The 16,887-nt window shown below is 36.8% G+C and overlaps 1 protein-coding gene across 1 annotated transcript in view; it reads left to right on the plus strand.

Annotated features, from left to right (window-relative positions):
- Nucleotides 1–2,788: 2,788 nt before the first annotated feature.
- Nucleotides 2,789–16,887, plus strand: part of LOC122143736 (polyglutamine-repeat protein pqn-41-like) — a 30,012-nt gene continuing 15,913 nt past the window's right edge. The window contains exon 1 of the mRNA XM_042754339.1: nt 2,789–2,894. The gene's annotated coding sequence lies outside the window, so the exon portion shown is untranslated. The remainder of the gene's footprint in view (nt 2,895–16,887) is intronic.

Genomic DNA, 16,887 nt, shown 5'->3' on the forward strand with positions numbered 1-16,887 from the left:
CAAAACTTTCTGCAGATGTTCGGTGTATTTATTCATTTATTCATATTGTATACGGTTTTTATATTACAGAACCACACACATCTTTGCACAATAAATCACCCTGAAGTACATTCCTGGTGTGAGACCTAATGTTCTGACCGGACACCTTGTAGCAGTTCAATGAATCCGAACCTGAGTTAGACAAGAGTATTCAGCAGTTTTTTCAGAAAGAAATCACCATACACGAACAGTTTTAAAAGTTTGCTGGGAATATAAAATGAATGGAGGAAATAGTTTTGGATGGAAATATGAGTGATGGGTCAAGGAGTGTGACCTGAAGGATGAAGTTATCTGTCCTAATATACCACTACATGGTGTATCAGTATGGAATATTACTGAACCTGTTGTTGAAATGGAGATTATTAGATGCCCGGGAAAAAGAGAAGGGTATAGTAATAGTTTTGAATCAGTGGTTTTTATGAGAGAAACATTTTATTCTTTTATACATATTTATACAGATCGGATCAAAAGACCCAGTGAGTCAGAAAGTGGTATAGGATGTGTATATTCCCAGATTTAAATCACAAATAATCCTAAAATTAAGTGATAAATTATCTGTATATTCCACAGAATTAAGTGCTATAATATGTAGGATTGCAGTGGGTTTGAACAGGTTAAGCCAAATAGGGTGTAATTTGCTCAGACTCTTCATCAGCTCTCAAAAGTATAGAATGTCAACAAGAACTGATAGAGAAGACCTGTTGGTGGAAATTTATACATTATTATACAGACTGAAAGCAGAGACTATAGTAGTATATTTCTGTTGGGTACCAGCACACATAGGGATAGTAGGGAACGAAAAGGCTGATCAATTAACAAAAGAAGTATTAAAGAAAAACTTGGTGGATATTAAGGTACCCCTGGGAAGAAGTGAGGTAAAATCAGTGATAAATAAGGAAATAATAAAACTGTGGCAACAAAGATGGGAAAATAGTAGTACAGGCAGGCAGTGGCGCAAAAAGTGGGTATGCGCTATATGCGGTGCATAGGGGCGCCGCACCAAGGGGGGCGCCAAAGCGATGGTTACATTTTTTTTTTTTAATAATAAAAGTTATATATAAAAAAAGTTATATAAATTTTAGAGGACTAACAGGCTAGAGTAGGCGCCGGTGCCCTCATAAGATTCCATCATAGAATTTAGACATAGAAGGGTAATATCGCGAGTGGGCAGGGCGCCGTGAGCAGCAGTAACGTTAGCGAGTTGCCGTTGAAACTCAAAAAGACGGATAAAGCAAAAAAGCTATCGGGGGCTAAAAATAGAAAAAGAAAGAGGGAAAAGGAGATGCATGTCAGGGGATGCAACAGGCAGCTAAATAAGTGGATGGTGTGAAATGGCAACAGGTAGGATTTAAAATGTGACGCCTATGCTTGGGGCTTGCAAATACGTTATCATGTTAACGACTAGCGTTTTGCTAACACTGGGAATGTAGCAGACACAATATGTAGCTATCTTAGAATATGCAAACCAATACCGACATGTTGCTGAGCTGAAAACTGAAAAAATATAAGGTAGCATTACACATAAATGACAAGAATCTGGAAAACAACTTTAATATCTCTGGTTTACCGTGGAACCATGCATAGATTTGCTTACCAAACTTGGAGGCTTGCAAATATTACTAATGTTGACTGGCAGTGTGTTACCAAAACTTACTGTAAAATAAGTGTTGCTGATATCTACATTTAGATTTTGGTTAAACCCTATGGTACCAATCCATTGCATGACATATCTCAATTTTATTAAAGTAAAATAACAACTAGTAAATATAAGGTAGCATGGACAAACATTACTTATGCAATAAGGCTGGTTTATCATGGAAACAAATAGATTTTTTTTTGTTTGTTTGTTTTTTTACCATTAGCTGTTCATGTTAGCTCAGCTGTGCTGTCAGACATACAGGCTACAGTTACATCTGCTGGGTGACATGTAAGCTGTAATTAGGGTCAATTTTTTTTGCTGCATACCCCCCTAACACTGGATAGTTGGACCCCTGAGTGGGTATCATTTATGCTGCGGCGCCCGAGGAGCAGTTGGGGTTCGGTGCCTTGCTCAAGGGCACCTCAGTCATGGTATTGCCGGCCCGAGACTCGAACCCACAACCTTAGGGTTAGGAGTCAAGCTCTCTATGGTTAAGAGGAAAGGAAATAAATTTGCCTCCACAGACCTACTTTATAGTTGGTACTATCCCATTAAGTCACCCTGGTCCCTCCCAGACCCTCTACTATTATCCATTTCTCTAATGTCATGTGATTTACTGGAAAGAAGATCCAGGGAGGGCCGCCTTAACAGGAAAGGTTAGGACAATAACAAGGGCCACATCAGACCATTCCTGAGCAACAAGTTTCTTCCTGAATAAATCAATGTTTCTAAACGCACTGATTTGAATGAATGATTTCATGAAAGCCTAAAAAAAACTTTCTGGTGGGCCAGTAAGATTGACAGTAGGTTTGTTTTGTTTGCTTTTAAATTCATTAGTTTGCATGAAAGACGTTGTAAAAGTCCTTGGGCTGATCCCACTTCGAAGAAGAGAGAATGGTCTGCTTATTTCACTCCTCCCCTGACTGCAGGCGCAGCCCACTCTTCCAAGAGTTTGACATTCAACAAACTCAGACTGCACTGTTTGGATATTTGAACTATCTCTCTGTTAAAAAAAAAAAAAAAAAACCTTTGGCGGTGGCCTCATTTTGTTTGTGAGAGTTTAGTGTGTAAAATAATTGATTGGAGAACCAGTGATTGAGAAATCGTCTATATTTTTTTGATCCACCATAACACTTGTTGACAAAACGTGTTGGATGATTGGCACTGGACGCTTGTCTTTAAAGATTCGTCTCGCGACCACCTTCTCATAATAAAGGTATGATGTCCCTTTTTTCCTTTGATTGTTTTCGGTTGAACTCCTGACACCAGACATGACTTTTTTTACTGTTGCTGGAGTATCTCTATCATAAATTGCTTGCGTTTGTAGCACACACTTCTAATCAGAAAAGGTTAAAATAAAGTAGGCTATTGGTCTTTTGTAGTTATGACTAGGCTACTCTTGCATGTTGTGAGACCATAGAAATCTGTTTCGATGACGGTTGCTGTTTCGGGTACGTTTTTCTCAGTAAGTGATTTTCACCATTTACAGGGGGTAGTTGGTGATTTAATTACCGTCCGAATCCAGGATGTCTGTGTTTTTCCTCTCACCACCCCGTAAAAATCCCTGGCCAAATGACTTATTGTTTTTAGACAAACACGAGGTCGTGTGATGATTTCATTGCTGTCCGAATCCACATCGAGTTTAGAAGAAATTCAAAATTCACTGCTTAAACCCTTTGAGCACTCCCGAAGGTACGTTAACTTTGTACTTCGATGTAATTTGCATACATATTTCTGAGATGCTGAAAAAAATTTAAAAAGAACAATACTTTATAACTGGTCACAGCAACTGGGATCAGAAAGAGAAGAAAAGCACACAAACATTCGAAATGGGTCTTTATGGCAGCTATATAGTTATGTAGCATATATATATGTATATATATATATATATATATATATATATATATATATATATATATATATATATATATATATATGCTACATAATATATATATGCTACATAATATATATATGCTACATAATATATATATATATATATATATGCTACTTAATATATATATATATATATGTGTGTGTGTGTGTGTGTGTGTGTGTGTAGCAGGGTAAGCGGTCAGGTGGTTTGAGAAGGTTACCAATAAGAGAAATGCTACCCAGCAAACATTTGGACATTTAATGACCGTTGAAAAGACGTCTCTCCGGCACGTCCCTTCATGGTTGAAAAATACTTCCAAAATGAAAGTTGAACGGACGTCTTTGACGTCATCTGGCCGTGAATTCCACGTCTTTCCTGCACGTCCCTGGACGTCTAAATTCGTCTTCTTCCTGCAATTTAAATGTGTTGCTGCATAGTTTAAGTGTATATACTGTATAAGCCTGCATATAAAATAATCACACACCCATTGTGTAACATCGTGACAGGCAATCAATTATGTCTTGAGGTTGAACATCTTGATGGTTCAAAATCGGTCCAGTCAGACCTGGACGTCCATAAAACGTTTTAATCACGTGTACATCACAAACAAGAACACATTATTTGTGGACATAAGCAAAAAAAAAATTGAACAGTTTACAAACTTATAACATTTTATTGTTTTTGAAAAGTTTAGAATCTGTTAACCAAACTAAAATAACAATTACAAAATACTGAATTATTATATAAAGGGATAGCTCACCCAAAAATGAAAATTCTGTCATTTACTCACCCTCATGTTTCAAACCTGTATACCTTTCTATCTTCTGACGATATTGTTTTCGCGTTTGGGACAATGACGAACAAGAATATTCAAGATGATAAAATTCTAGTTAAAAAATTAGTTTTTTAATGTAATCTTTGTATCCACTTTGGATTTCTGAAAGAAGTTTACAGGCCTTCCATTTTGATCAGAAAAATTATTTAATGATGGTCATCACTGAATAAAAAGTGCTGAAATACTTAATCTTGAACTCTATTTTTATTGTCAAAAATTTAAATTTTCGCAGTATTTTTATTTTTTATTATTAATGTTTTTAATATATAATAATATAAATCAATATTATTATTTAATTGCATTTATTTTAAAATACTTTAATCATATTTTCTTTCTTAATAATAATAATTATTAATTAAGAATATTATTAATATTTGAACATGTGGCATTACCACCTTGCAGGAGCCATTGTTGTCATGTGACAAGAAAATCATAAAACATATTAGACCCTCATCATAAAATATGTTTGAAATCATTTAAATTAATAAAAACAAAATAGAACAAACAATAATAAACAGAATACAACCCTACTAGAATGTTAAAAGACGGTTTCTTTTTATCTGACAAACACAGTTTCCTAATAAAATGTCTTTATTAATCTTGTCATTGACTTACAGTTGTCTAATAAACACAAAGATATTTGGAAGAATGTTTGTAACCAAGAAGATCTCACAACCCATTAACTACCATCATAGGAAAAATGATTATGATAATTAATGGGAGGCGAGATCTGCTTGGTTACAAACATCCAAATATCTTTGTGTTCATCCGAACATAGAAAGGTATACAGGTTTGAAACATGAGGATGAGAATAATTATGACCATTTTATTTTTTTGGGTGAACTATCCCATTCCTTGTAAGCACCACCCCCAGCTCTTCCTGGAGGTGTTCTGGTGTTCTGTCATTGCTGCATCAATTTTCCCCACCTCTTCACAGCATCTGATGAAAGAGAATATATTTATTTAAAAAAATAAATAAATAAAATGAAAAATTTGAGGTAAATGACATCCACTTATTTTCAAAATATCTTTATGGTCTACAGCAAAAATAAAATAAAAAAAAACATGGAACAAGATGAATGAATCATGAATGAAACATTAGAAAAAGGTAATCAACATGCATTACATTTTATTTTATTGTATAAAAGCTGTTGTGCTTTAAATGGGTGTTAGATCAGTTGGGGGAAAGCAGCATTTGTCCCCTCCCTCTTCAATACCACTGTGGTGCCCTTGAGAAAGACCCTTAACTAGGTGTAACTGTGAGAAAGTGAACAGGACATTTCTGATAAAGACAGGTTGGCTGTGCTGTCCCCTGAATAGATAAAGCGTACCAATAAAAATAACATCAATAAACAAGGAACAAGGCGACATTAACAACTCACAGTAATAACTTTCACTGTATCATTAAACATACTTTATACAATGGTATACCATGTATAAATTCAAAGTAACTTTTAGCCTACTAACGTTACCTAATTTTAGCCATACTCAGTAATTCTCAGTTGACAATGTGGGCATCATTTCTCTCGGTTCCTTCGTGTCAAACAAGTAAAACTCAAGCATGTTAATCAAATAATACAAAATGTACTTACCCAACAGTAGATTTTATACAATACATACTGATACAGCTCCCTCCTCGATTCCTCCTCTCCTCGTGGTTGTTCAATGTTCCGGAAGAACGCGTTAACACTATCTTGCGAGAAAATCGATCATATCGCGGGATTTTGTAATATCACAAAATTTATTACTATCTTTTGTTACTACATCTTGGCAGCACAGTTTTGCCAATTACATCCAACTCAGAAATATATTTACTTTGTATACAAATCATGTATTTCATAAAGATGATTCCTGTTTTTTTTTTTCTGCTAGTCTTGCTTGGATGGATTTTCACAACCAAGCTTTTGCATATTTCACAAATATTTCATAGAGGGTCATGATGGACTATAAATGCACGTGTAAAAGACATCACCTAGTGACGTCCTCCTACAACCGATTCACAACAGGCCCAGGGTGTGTATATCTATATATATATATATATAAATAAATATATATATATATATATATTATATATATATATATATATATATATATATATATATATATATATATATATATATATTGAACTACATGTAGCTAAAAAGTCAAAGTAACAATTATACATGCAACACCATAGAACTATAGACATGTACAAACGTATCTGAATGCATTTTTAGGAAATGTCCTGTGTTACATATTTTTACCGAATTATGCTGTCCTACCACGACTATTTTTGGCCAGGGACACGACGTCGCCGTCGGACCAATGTTTGCTGGGACCCATGTCTGGCTGTTTCCTAAAGAAACGGTTTTATGATGTTTAATACATTTGGCTGCTTTTAGTCTTACCCTGGAGTTGGTTCACCCTCCACCTATGACCTCGCTTTAGTTTCATACAGATTACATAATCAGGTAAAATTCGTTTTCAATTTGAATTCGTTAAAAAGTAGACACAGGCTTTCTAAAGACATATTTATCATGTCTCTGTGTCAAATTTCGCTGAGTTTGTGATGTGTAGAAAGTTGCTCACGGAGACCTAGATGGCAAAAAGTGCATGGTTTTTTATTTATTTTTTATTTTGCAAAAAAAGTAGGCCCTTTTTAGTTTCGATTGAGTTTAGTCTTATCTGTATTTAAGGTTTCTCTGTGAATCAGGAAAAACTGAAAGTGAAAACACTCTGGTGCGCAGAGGGTTAAAGACGCTGCATTAAATTATCTTTAGACGGTAAATTTAGATTTCAAATTCGATATTGATTTTAGAACTGCTTAAATGATTTACTTTATGTAATGCAAGTACTTTATAAGTAACTAATTAAATTACCTAAAAATGAACAGTAATCCCTTACTATACTTTTTCAGTGGATAAGTAATTTAATTACAGTAACACGTTACACCCCCAACACTGCATACAAAACAATAAGTACAATACAAAAAGGATAACGAATAAAGAGGTAGGTGTCCAACAAGGACCCCCAGATTTCTATCCCACACTCAGTACCCATGACACACACACACACTCTTGTGAAAAAACAAATAAACAAAGTTAAACACAGCACTCCATGTAAACACACAGTACAGGGTATCATGGCCAACCCCTCCCACCTAAATCCACACAAAACAGATGGAACCAGATGAGTTCTGAACAAGACAAGAGCAGAGCAGAGGTGCAGTCAGTTACTTGATGTTCATTAGGCTTCAATTAAGATCATTAGAAACCCCTGGAAGTGCAATCAAACCTGCTAAACGTTAAATAAAAGGTTACACATAAAAACATTGTTCAAAACAAACTATAACCTCCCCATACCTACCTAGGAAACAGTACAATGCTGCAATTCACATGGTCGCTCACCACACAGGATTACAGCTTCTTGCAGGCCTATATCTAAAAACAAACAAGGTAAGGCCTCTATTTAACAGGCAAAAGGCACTTTTAAAACAGGAACTAGCCAAAAAAATGGCCATCAGCCAGCACACACAGACAGGAGGATAACCCAACTGCTAGCAAACTCTCTAACAAGGATGATGCATCCCAAGCAGCCAAAAAATACCATTCATACAAACAAAACAAACACTAAACCCACACAATACTCACAACACGGGTACTAATTGTCTCATGAAACTTACCCAACTGACCAATGATGATCAAGTACAACCACTGATAGGTTCACTTGTTTGGATAACGCTAGCCAAGGGATCTCCAACCCTGCTCCTGGAGAGCTACCATCCTGGGTTGGAGACCACTGCGCTAGCCAATAATACTGGGTCTATACCTCACTCTGCTACATTCATATATATATATATATATATATATATATATATGATGTGTGTGTGTGTGTGTGTGTGTGTGTGTGTGTGTGTGTGTATACAGTATATATATATATATATATATATATATATATATATATACAGTCGTGGCCAGAAGTTTTGAGAATTACATAAATATTAGTTTTCAAAAAGTTTGCTGCTAAACTGCTTTTAGATCTTTGTTTCAGTTGTTTCTGTGATGTACTGAAATATAATTACAAGCACTTCATACGTTTCAAAGGCTTTTATCGACAATTACATGACATGCAAAGAGTCAGTATTTGGAGTGTTGGCCCTTCTTTTTCAGGACCTCTGCAATTCGACTGGGCATGCTCTCAATCAACTTCTGGGCCAAATCCTGACTGATAGCAACCCATTCTTTCATAATAACTTCTTGGAGTTTGCCAGAATTAGTGGGTTTGTTTGTCCACCCGCCTCTTGAGGATTGACCACAAGTTCTCAATGGGATTAAGATCTGGGGAATTTCCAGGCCATGGACCCAAAATTTCAACATTCTGGTCCCCGAGCCACTTAGTTATCACTTTTGCCTTATGGCACGGTGCTCCATCGTGCTGGAAAATGCATTGTTCTTCACCAAACTGTTGTTGGGTTGTTGGAAGAAGTTGCTGTTGGAGGGTGTTTTGGTACCATTCTTTATTCATGGCTGTGTTTTTGGGCAGAACTGTGAGTGAGCCCACTCCCTTGGATGAGAAGCAACCCCACACATGAATGGTGTCAGGATGCTTTACTGTTGGCATGACACAGCACTGATGGTAGCGCTCACCTTTTCTTCTCCGGACAAGCCTTTTTTCAGATGCCCCAAACAATCGGAAAGGGGCTTCATCGGAGAATATGACTTTGCCCCAGTCCTCAGCAGTCCATTCACTATACTTTCTGCAGAAGATCAATCTGTCCCTGATGTTTTTTTTTGGAGAGAAGTGGCTTCTTTGCTGCCCTTCTTGACACCAGGCCATCTTCCAAAAGTCTTGGCCTCACTGTGCGTGCAGATGCGCTCACACCTGCCTGCTGCCATTCCTGAGCAAGCTCTGCACTGGAGGCACTCCGATCCCGCAGCTGAATCCTCTTTAGGAGACGATCCTGGCGTTTGCTTGACTTTCTTGGACGCCCTGAAGCCTTCTTTTCAAGAATTGAACCTCTTTCCTTGAAGTTCTTGATGAACCTATAAATTGTTGATTTAGGTGCAATCTTAGTAGCCACAATATCCTTGCCTGTGAAGCCATTTATATGCAACGCAATGATGGCTGCACGCGTTTTCTTTGCAGGTCACCATGGTTAACAATGGAAGAACAATGATTACAAGCGTCACCCTCCTTTTAACATGTCAAGTCTGCCATTCTAACCCAATCAGCCTGACATAATGATCTCCAGCCTTGTGCTCGTCAACATTCTCACCTGAGTTAACAAGATGATTACTGAAATGATCTCAGCAGGTCCTTTAATGCAGTAGTTCCCAAAGTGGGGGTCGCGACCCCCCGGGGGGTCGCGGAGTGGGGAGCGGGGGGTCGCGAGATGATTTACAGAAACCTTTTTTTTTTTTTTTTTTTTTTTTTTTTTATATGTCAATGCGAGATGGTGAAAAAAAAGTCCGAAATACACATTTAGGTCTTTATATTATTACACTTTGTCTGTTTGCGTCTGTAGATTTCGCGTAAATTCAACAAAAGTTAGCGTTGTAAATGATCCTGCCAATCCGCGATCTCTGTCTGCTCTCTTTCATCACAGGCACGTCTGGAAAGCTCTCTCTTCACTGTACAATGCTGTCAGATCCAAATATGGTCATTTCCTTTTTATCAGCAACCAATCGCGAAAGTAAAAGGGCTGAATGCGCAATCTCATTGGCTGATGATAAATCTTTAAAGCCTGTTTGTTCAAAATGACCTTTCTCTCATACTCCAAGTACGAAATCTCCACTTTAGTAGCACCTATATACACCAAACTTTCCAGTCTTTTACCTAGTTATATTATGAAGACATTTACAGAGGGATTTGTAAATATATTATTCCTAGCCTGATTTATATATCATTTTATTACAAAAAAACATGGCGAAAATCATTTTTTAAGGCTATTGATAGTATATTCTGATTTACAGGATAACAAAAGTAGATATCAATAAATCCCTCTGTAATTTTTCCCCATCTAATATGTGAGCACAATGAAAAAATAATTTTTAATCTGGATTTATCCAATACTCAGATTTCGTTTTTTAAATATATACAAATTAGCGCATATTTAATTAGATATTGCCTAATTTGCATATTTAAACATTAAATTACAGAAAACTTGTAATACATTTTTTTCTCATCTCAACGTAGGTAATCAACTGGGAAAGTTTCATGGTGATATGTGCTAGTTAAAAAAATACCCTATTCACCTGTAGTGTCTCGCCTTAAAAAAAGGTTGTAATGATGTGAGTATAAATTTAGGATAATTTAAATAAACTGGAAAATAAAACTTTGTTTGCTCCGATTAATTATGACAGTGACCTGTCAATCACAATTTACAGCACAACAACATGCGCTAGCTAGCTAGATGCACATTTGTGTTTTGCTAAACAGCGACCGGTCTATTTTGAGATCTAAATTTGATAAAAAATGAAACGGTGGTTATTATCATCAAAAGAGAACGAGAAGGGAGCAGAGATACCTGCTGATGAGAGAACGGGATCAGCAGAAAACACAGAGGGCAGAGAAGAGGATGAGCCGTCAGGACTACCCTCCACCTCTGGAAGGGCAGCCCGCCAAACCCGTGCCCCGCAAACGGACCATCCCTCCTCGAAAGCCAGAAAATACAGAGAGGAATACATAAAATATGGTTTCACGTGCATTGTTATAAATCAGGTACAACACCCTCAATGCGTTGTGTGCTCCGAAGTCCTCGCACATGAGAGTCTGAAGCCCGTGAAAATGCAAAGACACCTGAACACCAAACACCCCAGCCTCACAGATAAACCCACTGACTTTTTCCGCAGAAAGGAGAAAGAGTTACAGGGACAAAAAAAAGTAATTTTTAAACAAACAGCTATCCCCACAAAAGCTCAGAAGGCTTCATATGAAGTGGCATATTTAACCCTCTGGAGTCTAAGGGTATTTTTGGGGCCTGGAGAAGTTTTGTCATGCCCTGACATTTGTGCTTTTTTCAGTTTCTTATAAATATCTAAATGGCTAAAGTCTAATCTCACTGTAATCAGCAGACACTGGGCTATAATAATATGTGAGCAGCATGTATGTACATGATTGTGTTTTTGAGAAAAAAAATGTTATGCGTGGTTAGTGAAAAACTAAAAATGTTAAATCACTTGAATAAGGCAATAAAACACATACAGAAAATTGGTTCCCAGGAATTTTGAGAACTGGAGCTTGTAGCCTAGAATTTTTTTTTTCTAAATGATGTGAAAATCATCTTGTTTACTCACTTACAGAAAACAATATATTGATTTAAATTTTCTAAAGACACTTTTTGTTGGTAAAAGTCATATGCGAGTAGGCGTCAACTATCATGAATTCACACCTGAGAAGACAAAGGCCCGCATATGAGCTGCATAATGAGCCATTCAGTCAGCTGTGTCACTGAGAGGGATGAGTTACAAGAAAGAATGTGAGGACAAAATAAATGTATATAATTTTATGTTTGTAGTTTATTTAGAATATATTTAATTATCCCACAACATAATTAATATTCACTTGTGAGTGCAGTTAAACAGTTTATTAGGAACAATCAAAGCTGACTTTCAAACTGAATTTTTTGCATCATTACTCCAGTCACACAATCCTTCAGAAATCCTTTTAACAATCTTATTTTCTACTAAAAAAAAAAATTTATTGTTATTATTATCATTATTATTATTATTATTATTATTATCATTATTATTATTATTATTATTATTATTAATGTTGAAAAGAGCTGAGAATATAATTTTTTTTAGTTTTTTTAGGGGGAATAAATTGAAAAGAACAGCAATGATTGTTACATTTGTTACAGTTACATTTATTGTTACATTTATTATGTACATCAAGCTTTTGAATGGTATAGTAGTGTATATTGTTATTGAAACTTCATATATTTCACTTGATTATACATTTAGTCAGGAATTATAGTTTGGAAAAAGTCTTTGGAAAAAAGTCTAACTAGTAAAATGTTTACACGTTATGTGAAAACTAGTACAAGTATATAAATAAATAAAAAGAGACTAACTCATGTTTATGATCTCTGCTGAATAAAGTGCTTCATTCTTTTTTCTGAGGAAATCCAAATCTCAAATCCTCAACCACATCACATCTTTTTGGGGTGAATTATGTCTTATTCCTCTCATCGCGAAGCAAACAGAAAAAAAAAAAAAAACTTGAAGAACAGTCTCGCTGCGTTGTCTTCTGTTGTGTGGGCGTATTCAAAAGCCGCGCGCGCTTCAGTGAAACATTTGAATCTCAAAAGCGCGCTCGGCGCGGGGGCGTGGTCGCATTAGAAGATAATGAAGGAAGACGTGAAAAACGGACATCGGGTTGTTTTCATATGGATTACTTTATCACAGAATATTTGTTTTCAGCAGCACTCGTTTAGTTTAAAAGTAGACATGTCAGGCTTTCTATAGATATCTCTCTCATGTCTCTTCGTTGAGTATTCACTGAGTTACAGTTCATTTTAATGACGCATTTGTATCTGAAGATCAGCGCAGACAAAGGCTGCAGACAGCACTCCTTGTTTGTTATCTTTATTTTATAAGTGCACAAAGTTTTGTTGTTATTATGTCTGTATACAAAAAAAAGTAGACCCCTTTACAGATTCGATTGATGTATTGCTCTTCTCTGTACGATCAAAACTGAAAGTGTAATTTAAGTTCTTTTCGGGGTTATCAGGAGAAAATACCCCAAAACGCGTATACGCGTTAATCGACTCCAGAGGGTTAATTGCAAAGACCAAAAAGCCACACACCATTGGAGAAACTTTAATCAAACCAGCAGCAATAGTTATGAGTCGCGTCATGCATGGAGATAAACTGGCCGCTGAGCTGGAACAAGTGCCGCTCTCTGATGGGACTGTATCCCGCCGCATTACAGACATGGCTCAGGATATCAAGTGTCAACTGATTGACAGAGTGAAGAAGAGTGGGAGGTACTCCTTACAACTGGATGAATCTACAGACGTGTCCAGCACCGCTCAACTCCTTGTATTTGTCAGATATATTTTTGAGGGGAAACTAAATGAGGAAATGTTATTTTGTACGCAACTGGAGGGATCACGCACGGGCGAGGACATTTTCAATAAGCTGGACAGCAAACTTAAAGATGCAGGACTATCTTGGGGCGAGTGTATATCAGTGTGCACAGATGGAGCTAGGGCAATGCTGGGAAAAAAGAAAGGACTAAAGGCACGAGTCCTCCAAGTAGCACCTCACCTCAATTTCACGCACTGCATCATACACAGAGAAGCCCTTGCGTGCAAAACCCTGAATGCAGAGTTCAAACATGTTCTTGACACTGCTGTGAAGATTGTTAATTACATAAAATCACGTCCACTGAACACACGACTGTTTTCCACTCTCTGTAATGAAATGGGATCAGAGCACAAAGGCCTGCTCCTACACACAGAAGTCAGGTGGCTGTCGCGAGGAAATGTGCTGAGACGCCTGTACGAGCTGCGGGATGAGGTGCGCATTTTCCTCACAGACCAAAGATCCCCACTAGCTGACCATCTGTCTGATGCTGACGGGTGACAAGACTGGCATATTTGTCATGTATTTTTGAAAAACTCAACGGACTAAACGTGTCCCTGCAAGGTGAAAACACAAACATCTTGTACCTTAACGATAAAGTGCAGGCATTTGCGAGAAAGTTGGTGCGTTGGAGAGAGAGAGTGGAAATGGGACGCATAGACATGTTTTCTGAACTGGAAGAATTCATGGAGGAAAATGCACTCAGTGTTAACAGCATCAAGGCGTCTATTACGGCTCACCTTCAGTCCCTTTTGGATCACTTTCATAAGTATTTCCCTGAAGGAGACGCTCCCGACCAATATGACTGGATAAGGTCACCATTTAATGTAACCACGGCAAATCATCTGGCGTCAGATATGGAAGATGCGCTGATAGAACTTTCAACCGATCGAACCCTGAGGACAGCATTTGACGGCAAGACGCTGGATGAGTTCTGGGTTTCTGTCGCGCTGGAATATCCACAGTTGTCGAAAGCCGCGTTGGATGTCCTCATGCAGTTTGGCTCGACGTATTTATGTGAAAAGACATTCTCCGCGCTGACTTACATTAAGAATAAACACAGGTCACGGCTTAACGTGGAAGATGATCTGCGGGTGGGGATCTCCAAAATTAAACCTAGAGTGGACCTGCTTTGCTCCGCGCACAGCGCCCATCCATCACATTAGGCGTTTTTTTTATTTATTTTTTTTTATTCACAATTTAGCACATATTACACAAACAATGCAATCACAAAAAAAAAAAAAAAACATCAAAAAGAGTACTAAGGCCCACATAGATTGGAACTCTTGCAGTCTTGAATGCTGTTTAGCTACTTGTAATCTTAAATGAAGTTATAATTATAAAAATATAAAATTATCTGTTCCACCCATTGACCAAATCTGGGTCCTGATTGGGAAATCCATACATGTATGTAAGGCGTTTTTTATATATACAATATATAAAAATACAAAGTTATTATTGTATGCGTGTTATAGGCAGCTTGTTCATATTCTGTCTGTAAGCATTTCACAGTTATGGATGTGTTTGTTTTTGTCCATAATTTGTTAATAAAATAGCCTGGCTTAGAGATTGTGTTCCTTTTTGTTTTAGCTCTGTCAGTATGTAACCAAATCACAAATCCTCACAAGAGGGAAACACAGAGAGGGGTGGGGAGGGGGGGGGGTTGGTTCGCGGGTCGTCAGCAATCTAATATTGGGGGTCGCGGTCTGAAAAGTTTGGGAACCCCTGCTTTAATGACAGCAATGAAATGCAGTGGAAAGGTTTTTTTTTTTTGGGATTAAGTTAATTTTCATGGCAAAGAAGGACTATGCAATTCATCTGATCACTCTTCATAACATTCTGGAGTATATGCAAATTGCTATTATAAAAACTTAAGCAGCAACTTTTCCAATTTCTCTTTGCCATGTCTCCTCTGGGAATTCACACCACTACAGTATATATATATATATATATATATATATATATATATATATATATATATATACATACTCGTGGTCGACCAATATGTGTTTTTTGACAGATGATGCCGATGCCAAAATCTTGGAAAGCAGGGGGGCCAATAGCCAATATAATTTTTTTAATTATTAATTTTAATTATTTTTAAAATTATTATTATTAATATTTAAGAAATTTTAAATCATTTGACAATGGGTTAAAAAATAAATGTGTAAAAGAAACATGCTTATACAGTGGGTACGGAAAGTATTCAGACCCCCTTAAATTTGTCACTCTTTGTTATATTGCAGCTATTTGCTAAAATCATTTAAGTTCATTTTTTCCTCATTAATGTACACACAGCACCCCATATTGACAGAAAAAACACAGAATTGTTGACATTTTTGCAGATTTATTAAAAAAGAAAAACTGAAATATCACATGGTCCTAAGTATTCAGACCCTTTGCTGTGACACACTTATATTTAACTCAGGTGCTGTCCATTTCTTCTGATCATCCTTAAGATGGTTCTACACCTTCATTTGAGTCCAGCTGTGTTTGATTATACTGATTGGACTTGATTAGGAAAGCCACACACCTGTCTATATAATGATAATAATAATAATAATGCATTTTATTTCATGGCGCCTTTCAGAACACCCAAGGTCACCTTACAAGCAATATACAGGTCACTGCATAAGACAAAACAAACAAAAAAAACAAACAGAATATACATATAAAGTGCATTTAAGTCTCAATAAAACATGTTATAAAAAAGCCTGTATAAAAAGATATGTCTTAAGACGCATTTTAAAAGTCAACAAGCACTCGCTATTGCAAACATTGAGGGGAAGAGAGTTCCATAGGCGGGGGGCAACATAACTAAAAGATCTGGCACCTATAGTAGTAAGTCGAATCCGAGGTACCGCAAGAGAAATTGAAGATGAAGATCTAAGTGCACGTGAAGGAGTATAAACCTGGAGAAGTTGAGTAAGGTATTGTGGTGCAAGATTATGAAGTGCCTTATAAGTGAGTAGCAAGATTTTGAATTCAACTCTATATTTTACTGGAAGCCAGTGCAATTGCTGGAGAACCGGAGAAATGTGATCAGTATAAGGTCTAGAGAGAACACGAGCTGCAGAATTCTGAACCAATTGAAGCTTATGCAGCAATTTGGAGGGAATACCTGTGAGAAGAGCATTGCAGTAGTCTATACGTGAGGTGACTAGTGCGTGAACGAGAACTGCAGTATTATTTGAAAGAAATGAACGTAGACGATTAATATTGCGCAAATGGAAGTATGCAATCCATGTGATATTATTAATCTGAGCTTTAAAAGATAGTGTGCTATCCATGATGACACCCAAACTTTTAACCTGAGAGGAAGGACAGATTGCAGTATTATCAATGTGTAAAGAGAAACAATTAGATTTAGACACAACAGATTTAGTGCCAACAAGCAGAGCCTCAGTTTTATTGCCATTTAATTTCAAGAAGT

The sequence above is a fragment of the Cyprinus carpio genome, unplaced genomic scaffold, assembly GCF_018340385.1.
Source record: "Cyprinus carpio isolate SPL01 unplaced genomic scaffold, ASM1834038v1 S000006494, whole genome shotgun sequence".
NCBI lineage: Eukaryota > Metazoa > Chordata > Actinopteri > Cypriniformes > Cyprinidae > Cyprinus > Cyprinus carpio.